This window comes from Bubalus kerabau, chromosome 10, assembly GCF_029407905.1.
Source record: "Bubalus kerabau isolate K-KA32 ecotype Philippines breed swamp buffalo chromosome 10, PCC_UOA_SB_1v2, whole genome shotgun sequence".
NCBI classification, from domain to species: Eukaryota; Metazoa; Chordata; class Mammalia; order Artiodactyla; family Bovidae; genus Bubalus; species Bubalus kerabau.
In genome coordinates, this window is record NC_073633.1 from 47,479,457 (window position 1) to 47,489,300 (window position 9,844).

A 9,844-nucleotide genomic window follows, 5' to 3' on the forward strand; every position below is an offset into this window, starting at 1 on the left:
CCTTTTCATACTGTTCATGGGGTTCTCAAGGCAAGAATACTGAAGTGGTTTGCCATTCCCTTCTCCAGTGGACCACATTCTATCAAATCTCTCCATCATGACCCGCCCGTCTTGGGTTGCCCCACGGGCATGGCTTAGTTTCATTGAGTTAGACAAGGCTGTGGTCCTAGTGTGATTAGATTGACTAGTTTTCTGTGAGTATGGTTTCAGTGTGTTTGCCCTCTGATGCCCTCTTGCAACACCTACCATCTTAGTTGGGTTTCTCTTACCTTGGGCATGGGGTATCTCTTCATGGCTGCTCCAGCAAAGCGCAGCCATTTCTCCTTACCTTGGACGAGGGGTATCTCCTCACCGCCACCCTTCCTGACCTTCAATGTGGGATAGCTCCTCTAGGCCCTCCTGCACCCGCGCAGCCACGGCTCCTTGGACGTGGGGTTGGTCCTCCCAGCCACTGCCCCTGGTCTCGGTTGTGCGGTTGCTCCTCCCCGCCACCACCCTTGGCCTCGGGCTTAGGGCACATGGAATTCTGCTCAATGTTACAAGGCAGCCTGGATAGGAGGGGAGTCTGGGGAAAATGGATACATGTATATGTATGGCTTAGTCCCTTCACTATCCAGCCGGAACTATCCCAACATTGTTAATCAGCTATACCCCAATACAAAATAAAGGTTTTTTTTTTTTAATAAATTAAAAAATACAAATCTATCTATAAGTGTGGAGCTTAAAATGTTCAAAATAGGATTGAGTGACTACCCACTTCCACCAAAGGGCTTGATGATTTCTTGTGTTCTAGGTCAACTCTACAACATGTGGTGTCCCATTAAGTCCTACACACATAGCATTTGTAAGATTGCCCCTTGCAATGTCTCTTTTAGAGTATCAGGATAAATCAATTCTTCTCTATTTCTCATGCTTAGCAGGCTGAAAATCTTACTACAAAATGAGGGAATCAACTTCGAGTGACTACATTTTACCAGCAAAACCCAGACTTACTTTTAGTAGAGCCAGGGTTTGCCTTACAAGAGTGCCGCCTAGTGTCTATATGTGGAACTGCACACAATTTGTCTTAACACATTGAGGACCGAGATTATTTGTGTTGTGGGACAGAAGAGCCTTGCTTTACGCAATCACAAAGAGTAGGACACGACTTAGTTATCAAACAACAAAGTTTCTAGGGGGCTTCCCTTGTGGCTCAGGGGTAAAGAATCCGCCTGTCAATGCAGAAAAACTCGGGCTCAATCCCTCGTTGGGAAGATACCCTGGAGAAGGAAATGGCAAGCCGCTCCAGCATTCTTGCCTGGCAAATCCCAAGGACAGAGGAGCCTGGCATGCTACAGTCCATGGGGTCACAAAAGAATCAGGCATGACTTAGAGATTAAACAACAACAGAATTTATAGGCAGACATGATTTTGCGAATCAAATTATATTCTAATTGATTTCTGCCTATTTCAACTATGCTTTCACATCGAAAGGGCCCCTGACACATAATAAAGATCACAATTTAAAATACAGCAGGGGACTTCCGCGGTGGTTAAGAATCTACCTGCCAATGCATGGGACACCGGTTCAATCCCTAGTCCAGGAAGATTCCACATGCCACCGATCAACTAAGCCTGGATGCCACAACCAGAGAAACCCACGCACTCTAGAGCTGATGCTCCACAAGAGAAGCCACCAGCATGAGAAGCCCAAGTACCACAACTGGAGAGTGGCCCCTGCTCGCCCCAGCTAGAGAGAGCCTTTGCACAGCAATGAAGAGCCAGCGCAGCCAAAACTAAATATTTCACTTAGAAAAGCCATTGTTTAAAAATATATAAATAGAAAAACAATGACACTAATTAACTTGTTCACAAAACAGAAACGGACTGACAGGCAGAAAACAAACTTATGGTTCCAAAGAGGAAAGAAGGGGAGGGATAAATTAGGAGCTTGGGATTAAAAGATACACACTACTTTATATAAAATATATAAACAAGACCCTACTGTATAGCATAAGGAACTATATTCAACATCTTGCAATAACCTATAAAGAATCTGAAAAAGAAAAAATATATATAGATATATAACTGAATCACTTTGCTGTACAACAGAAACTAACACAATGTAAATCAAATATAACTCAATTTAAAATAATTTAAAATTTTTAAAAATAAAAAAGAGTCAAGCATAGCTTTCAGGCCTCCCAGTCTCCAGGGACACAGAGTCAAACTCTTCCAAGAACTTTCTCCCCATATTTTGCTTCAGTCCCTTCAGGCCCTGAGTCCTTGGTTCAACAAGCAACCAGTCACGCCTGAGACACTGGTCTTCAAGCTTAGCCTTTCTGCCCCCTCACTTGGCTCAGAAGGTATGGAAGGAGGCAAACCATCAAGGTATTCTCTACTCCTTATAAAGTAACTCTGACAAATCTTCTAAATTCTAGCTTTCTGTTATAGAGCCAGTGGGTACAGTCACTGGATCAATTTGGCCATTTTTTTCACAGCTATCATCTTGGTCTTAAGTCTCATCACCTCATGCTGAGTAGCAGCAGCCACTGGGTGGTTTTCCATGTCCTCTGGTATATTAGTTCTCTACTGTTGCTGTTAACAAATTACCATGAACTTGACCGCTTAAAACAGCACACACTTATTATATAAATATTATGGTTCATAAGATCAGAAGTCCAAATTGGGTCTCCCTGGGCTTAAATCAAGCTGTTGGTTGCAGTCTTGTGTTATTCCAGAGGCTCTATGGCAAAATCTCTTTTTTTGATTTTCTAGTTTCTAGAACTACATTTCTTGACCTCATGGCCTTCTTCCACCTTCAAAACTAGGAATGGCTGAGCAAGTTTTTCGCTAGTAATATCACCTTGATACAGTTGCCTCTGCTTTCCTCTTTCATCTTAAAGGACCTTGGTAATTGCCTTGGACCCACTTTGATAAATCAGCAGGTAAGAGATAAATTGGGAGTTTGGAATTAACATGTAGTACAAGGAAACATATTCAATGTCTTACAATAACCTAAAATGGAAAAGAATCTAAAACAGATATATAGATATGTGCATAACTGAATCACTTTGCTGTAACCCTGAAACTAGCACAATGTTATAAATTAACTACACTTTAGGTTTTTTTAAGTGGTTTTTAAAAAATGCCCTCCCTAGACACAGAGTTTAGAATTCTCAAATAGACGAGTGGCTAAGAATCCCCAGGCCAGAGCTTAAAGGGGTTTTCTTTCTAATTGTAATCATTCAGATTTCACATCTAAAGAATTAAAACAACAACAATAAAAAATACTGCAGTGATCAGTGGTGGCCTCGGGTTAGGACTAGAAGGGAGGGGACAAGCAGTGGGTGCACTTATAAAAAGGCAACCACGTGGCTTTCCATGTGGTCATTCCATCTGAACTGAGCAAGACTGAAGTGTTGAGTCCAATCCTGACTGCAGCAGTGATACACAAACCTATCTATGTGCTAAGATGGAACAAGACTAGGGTTAGACGGTGGTGATGGCTGCATGACATGGTGATACACTGAAGACCACTGAAGCATACACATTCCGTGATTAAAGTGTTAGGAACTAAATATGTGTGTACACGCTAAGTCACTTCAGTTGTGTCTGACTCTTTGCAACCCCATGGACTGTAGCCCACCAGGCTCCTTTGTTCACAGGATTCTCCAGGAAAAAATACTGAGGTGGGTTGCCATGCCCTCCTCTAGGGGATCTTCCTAACCCAGGGACTGAACCTCCATCTCTTGTGTCTTCTGCACTGGCAGGCAGGTTCTTTACCATTAGCGCCATCTGGGAAACGCAAGAATTAAATATACACATAGATAAAAAATGAACAAAAGCAAAGCTAGAAAAAATCTAAATAAGACTGTGGATTCTGAGACTTCCATGATGGCCCAGTGGCTAAAACTCCACACTCTCAGTGCAGGGAGCCTGGGTTCAATACCTGGTCAGGGAACCAGATCCCCACATGCCACAACTTAGACCTGGCACACCCAAATAAATAAACAAATAAATTTTAAATAAAGACTGTGGATCCCAGCAATGTCAATATCCTGATTATAATACTGTAGATAGCTTTGCAAAATGTTATCACTGGGAAGAACTGGACAAAAGGCCCCCTAGGAGTTCTCTGTATTATTTCTTACACCTGCATGTGAATCCACACTTCTCATAAAAATGTCCATTTTTTAAATGGCTATAGTTTTGCAAGACTGGTTTGTTGTATAATTTTCTAATAGTATCTGAAAATAGTGGAAAAAGAAATGCTTTTGGTTCATTAATCAGAAACTTTTCCCAAATGTGAAATCCATCCTCTAGGGTTCAGAGATTCCACACTACCCCCAAGTGGTCAGTATTCTTTACTAACTACATATTTATATAGTCAGGGGGGTTCCAAGAAGTGATGTATCCTGAGAAGGCCTGAACTACATTTATTTGTTTTCAATCCACATTTCCTCCCTCAGATTCATTTCTTTTAGAGATCTGGAAATAAAAACAGCATTTATGAAAATTATCCTTCCCATCAGTTTTGCTGTGGGGGCAAAATAAACCATTTCATTCAAGTTCTCCAGCCAATTTTACTAAATTCAAATAAGGACACTGCACACATATGCATATATGGAAGTCCACAGAGACACTGGCAAACCTCAATAACTAGATCTACATATTCTTAATCCTAAAAAGTAACTGTTTTCTGTCCTGTCTCCCTCTGTGCCCTCCTCCCCTAAAGTCTTAGTTAACGATAACCCAAGATAGTAATTCCACCCACTGAATTTGCTTCCTGGCCTTGACACTTCCTGTTGTGACCAAACACATCTTTTTGATCTGACATCCATGCAGGGCTCCTCATTCACAATAGAGTTGTGCTTTCTTAGCAAACACAAAATTTTCAAAGTACCCCCCCACCTTAAGTGGCTATACAATTATTCCTACAGTAGTAGATGTTGGTTTATGAAACATTTTGGAAATTCTTTCTTACCGTTACCTTCAAGGCTTGTAGCATTTGTTTTTTTATCTATCCTAACTAGTGGGATTCTTTTTTCCCTATAAGGAAAGGATTTGTTGACTGGGAACAGCTAACTAGAATTCACAGCTAAAGTTGGTCAATAATGTGGACAATGGAGCGTGTTAAAATTACTTTGTCATCTAAAATGCCCATAAAGCACTGAGAATGAATTTTTAAATATGTATGCTCCCAAGACTAGTTCTGAAGGCAGACTAAGAAGAATGTCTATTATGTTTCAGGCAACAATAGCAGTAGAATAAATGTACTATCAACCTCATGGAGATCTCTTAAGAAGACAATTGCTTGGATAAATAACTTCTAGCAAATGCATAACATTAGGGGCATAAAAAGGGACCCAGGGCTCTCAACTTCCACCCCCAGCCCACCTACAAGCTAATACTCTGCGAGCCCAGAAGGGGTAAAACTTTTAGAACTGTGAGACCTGTGATAGAATTGTCAGAACTACATGAACACAATTCCATAGGTTGTGGCATAATTTATAGACTACTATAAAATTTTATTCAACACAGAAAATTAAAACAAAGCCCATGAGCACCTTGAGCACCATCTTGAATAGAAAACTACCATTCACAACCACTCCAAATTTCTGAGTCAATTTTTTTTTTTAATCAGGCTTTTTACTATGTAAATATAAGTCATTTTTAGGAAACATATAAAGTGCCCGGGCTCAGGAAGGAGTTCAATAAATGGTAGCTATTATGATTATGCTTCCTATCACCCATGAGGGGCTGGGTGGAATTACTACCTCTGTTCTTAGAAGAGAGACTACAGTGGATCCTTGAACAATGTGGGTATTAGGGGTGCCAACCTTCTGCACAATAGAAAATCCTTGTACAACTTATAGTCAGCCCTCCATATACTTGCGTGTGTGGGTGTGTGCTCAGTTGTGTCCAGCTTTTTTCGACTCCATGGACTGCAGCCCACCAGGGTCCTCTGTCCTTGGAGTTTTCCAGGCAAGAATACTGGAGCAGGTTGCCATTTCCTTCTCCACGGGATATTCCTAACCCAGGGATTGAACCCAAGTCTCCTGAGTCTCCTGCATTGGCCGGTGGATTCTTTACCACTGCACCACCTATCCATGGATTCAACCAACCATGGATCTATAAATATAGTGGCTCTGTATCTACTACTGAAAAATATTGCATATAAGCAGACCCGCAGCAGAGCAATAACCTCAGATATGCAGATGACACCATCCTTATGGCAGAAAGTGAAGAGCAACGAAAGAGCCTCTTGATAAACCTAAGAGAGGAAAGTGAAAAAGCTGGCTTAAAACTCAGCATTCAAAAAATGAAGATCATGGCATCCAGTCCCAACACCTCACAGCAAATACAAGGGTAAACAATGGAAACAGTGACAGACTTTATTTTCTTGGGCTCCAAAATCACTGCAGATGGTGGCTGCAGCCATGAAATTAAAAGATGCTTGCTCCTTGGAAGAAAAGCTGTGGCAAACCTAGACAGCGTATTAAAAAGCAGAGACATTACTTTGCCAACAAAGCTCCTTATAGTCAAAAGGTCCATAGTCAAAGCTATGGTTTTTCCAGTAGTACAGTTTTTCATGTATTGATGTGAAAGTTGGACCATAAAGAAGGCTGAGCACTGAAGAACTGATGCTTTTGAACTGTGGTTCTGGAGAAGACTATTGAGAATCCCTTGGACAGCAAGGAAACCAAACCAGTCCATCCTAAAGGAAATCAGTACTGAATATCATTGGAAGAACTGATACTGAAGCTAAAGCTCCAATACTTTGGCCACCTGATGTGAAGACCCAACTCATTGGAAAAGACCCTGATGCTGGGAAAGACTGAAGGCAGGAAGAGAAGGGGTGGACAGAGGATGAGATGGTTGGATGGCATCACTGCCTCAATGGACATGAGTCGGAGAAAGCTCCAGGAGTTGGTGAAAGATAGGGAAGCCTGGCATGTTGTAGTCCATGGGGTTTTGCAAAGAGTCAGACACAACAGAGTGACTGAACAACAACAGCAGATCAAACCAGTGTTGTTCCAGAGTCAACGGTATTCATGCCTAAGATTACCAAATTACTAAATCCTAACATTGTTAGCATGGCTGAGTTTCACAAATTGTATATATTCATATAGAACTTGGTCTAATGTGTATTTTATCAAATAACACTTATTTTATATAATATAATGTAATACATATTACATATTTATATAATATTCATGTAATATACATGCTACAACTTATTTTTATATAATATGCTTATGTTGTATATGTTTATATTTTAAATATACATATTTATATGTTATTTATTTTTCTGTTATATTGTATATTTGTACTATATAATATTTTAAATATATACTTATATAATTTATATGTACAGATTACTTACAATTTTCTACAAATGGAATTCACTTGAAGTCAATCATTTTTCCTAGTAATTTTTAAAACACTAAAGAAGGAAGAAACGAGAAGCCCAGGAACTCTTTGAAAACTTAACAAAGACAAACATGATAAAGGGTCCTCAGCTTCTGCCATGTCTTCTACCTTTGTCTTTATTTCTTTTTTTGACAACCACCTTCCCTGCCCCCTATTTCAACTAGCCAATAAACCACAAGGCTTACAAAAACAGTCCTCAGAAAATACTGCTGGAATGGTCATCTGGACCCCAAACAACAGACATGGAAACAAGAAGAAACCTCAGCTGCAGGTTCAATTAACACAGAAAACCACTGCCTAAGTTGGCACCACAGGGCTACCCCGGTGGTGCAGCAGTAAAGAATCTGCCTGTGAATGCAGGAGATGTAAGAGACTCGGGTTTGACCTCTGGGTCAGGAAGATCCCCTGGAAAAGGAAATGGCAACCCACTCCCGTATTCTTGCCTGGAGAATTCTGTGGACAGAGGAGCCTGACAGGCTACAGTCCATGGGGTCACAAGGAGTCATACATGACTGAGCACACACAAGCTCACACCACAACACACGGCCAGAACTCAGCCCCCTACCCTGCCACTCCCTACTTGATGGAGGGATCACCCAGTCGGCAGGTGCTCTCTGATGTACCTCAGCTAAAGAAAGCCTTTCAGCTCTATTTGAGTCACTAAATCCTTTTCTTCTGACACCATGAAAGTACTTATTCCATCATACAACTGAGAACATTTGTATTAGCAGGGGGAAAAAAATGATCATGTCATATCATATTGATAGCAGGTATTTATGATTTAGCAACATTACAACTATAAGTCTCTGGGTCCACAGGAAAAATAACTCCACCTAAGCCAGATCAGCAGTCTCAGACTCTCCCCATCAACACTCACCTGCTCCTCAGTCAGTCATTTTTGGTGTGCTCAAGTTTGCCCACAATAGTAGATGCCAGTGATGTAAGAACTATATAGGAGAGAACTTGATTCTTCTCAATCATTTGGAAAGTGTACTTATGTACAAAGTACTTATGTACTTCAGGTTGCCTTTTGTTAGAGTACCACTAAAGCACCAGCGTTCCACAGCCTGGGGGCAGCTCCTTTTCATACACAAAATTCCCATCATCTTCACGGGTTACACTTTGCAAATGGAAGCAGCATCCAGAAAGCAGTAAGACAATGACCATAATTAACTCAAAAGGGTTACACTTGGGTAGATGTACCATCTGAGAAAACAATACATCTGTCCTCAGCATAATGAATCAAAGGGTATCAGCACACTGTAATCACAGCCTATGGCAAGGGATTAAGTGACTTTCCTGGAGTGAGACAAGATGGAGAACCTTGGCCCAGAATAGATAGATAGATAGACAGACAGATAGATTAAGAACTAACAAGAGACAAGAAGGTGAATGTATTTTATTACTAGTTCTATTTTTGTCACTACACCAATAATCTTCCATGCCAGTGGTTCCTGCTTAGAAAAGGTAAATGAAGGGGAAACTCTTCTAAGAGCCAAGTTGACGGATTCCAATTTAAATGCTAACTGGGCACAGGAATGTTACCTCCTGGGTCCTTAGTGACTGAAAGTTGGGATCTAACTCAGCTCTAGTTCTCATTTTGAATGTCAAAACCCTTGCCTTGCTTGGTGTCAGCAGCTATTTAAAGAATCACCAGACTGTTCTCCATAGTGGCTGTACTAGTTTGCATTCCCAAATGAAACAATGTATCCTATAATCAATAAAGATGCAAATATGTTATTTAAAAAATAAAGAATCATCAGGAGAATCAAACTAGTTTTGTTGTTGTTCAGTTGCTCAGTCATCTCTGACACTGAAACCCCATGGACTGCAGCACACCAGGCTTCCCTGTCCTCTACTATCTTCTGGAGTTTGCTCAAACTCATGTCCATTGAGTCAGTGATGCCATCCAACCATCTCGTCCTCTGAATCCCCTTCTCCTGCCTTCAATCTTTCCCAGCATCAGGGTCTTTTCCAATGAGTTGGATCTTCACATCAGGTGGCCAAAGTAATAGAGCTTCAGCTTCAGCATCAGGCCTTCCAACGAATATTCAGAGTTTATTTCCTTTTGGATTGACTGCTTTGATCTCCCTGCTGTCCAAAGGACTCTCAAGAGTCTTCTTACATCATTTTTCCAAAATCTTATTAATAGCGAACAGCATAGCCAAATCCCAGAGATAATCATGGGGGGAAATGTATCCTCTGAGGCTTTCAACAGGATATAACAACCTCAAGGAAGACTCCACAGCTCAGCCCTGAGTTACCAGTTACTCCACTGAGAGGAAGAATCCTGAGCTGTCTATGGCTCCCTCCTACCTCCGGCGGCCTTTAGGTAGTAGAGCTCCAGCGATACCAGAACCTTGAGAAAGGATTCTCTTCGTCATTGAAAGGCAGGAAGAAACTCACAGTTAGGATGAGGTTTTGATAA